The 901-nt window shown below is 36.0% G+C and overlaps 1 pseudogene; it reads right to left on the bottom strand.

The window, feature by feature from the left end:
* Nucleotides 1–303: 303 nt before the first annotated feature.
* Nucleotides 304–638, bottom strand: LOC143666514 (NFU1 iron-sulfur cluster scaffold homolog, mitochondrial pseudogene; annotated as a pseudogene).
* Nucleotides 639–901: the final 263 nt, after the last annotated feature.

Below are 901 nucleotides of genomic sequence, written 5' to 3'. Positions count from 1 at the left end.
GTATAAAAAGTATTAATTAGATGAAGAAAATGTATTTTAAACTGCTTCACACATTATGCAAAGAAGAAAGCATGAGAAATGAAGAACAAAAATTAAAATGCCCCTGGATAAAATTCATGTGTCTAGATGATTCAGAATGTTATGAATAATGCATATGAGATAAAGCAAACATGCAATGTCATTCTCTGAAGTAAGTGACATATTTTATTGATCATCAACTTCTTTAGCATGCTAATAATAAACATTTGGTATGTATTATCAAGATATCTGACTATGTTAGGCCCAAACAAATCCCACATTATTTTAAGGTGAATTTGCCTCCTTTTCTTCTGATTCATCATCTATAACCTGTTCTATGCTTCCTACTTCTGGAATATAAAACTGAAGCATATTTTGAATTCCATTTTCAGGGTAATGATTGAACTGGGGCAGCTGGTACAAGACCCTTGAGGTTTCAACTGTGCAATGCCATCTTCAAAGCCTTTTTAGGTCACATCTCCTCCATCCTCCTGCACAGTCGGCCGTATTCTATTATCTAATAATTCCTTAATAATTGCCACAACTTCCTCTTCTTCGGATGCTGCTTCTCCTGATGTTTCCTCTGTGACTAGGGGTAAATCAGATGCAAAGAAGTCCATGATTGTCACATAAATATCTGGTAGGAGTAAATTCCAGTTTAACTATTCACTTTCCTTTGTAATAGTGATGAAATCTGGTCCAAAGAAGACACTTTCTACTCCTTCCATTCTGAATAAGTGCCTAGACAGAGGGAAGCAAAATGCTGCAGCTTGTGTGGGAAAATCCGTGGTCCTTGTCTCAAGAACTGGTTTTCCTGGAATAAACTTTAAACTGTTGGAATTTGGGGTGTCCTGTGTTTGAATGAATATGTATCTCACTTTGT

Source organism: Tamandua tetradactyla, chromosome 23 (assembly GCF_023851605.1).
Source record: "Tamandua tetradactyla isolate mTamTet1 chromosome 23, mTamTet1.pri, whole genome shotgun sequence".
Classification (NCBI taxonomy): domain Eukaryota; kingdom Metazoa; phylum Chordata; class Mammalia; order Pilosa; family Myrmecophagidae; genus Tamandua; species Tamandua tetradactyla.
This window is presented reverse-complemented; position numbering and strand designations above follow the sequence as displayed.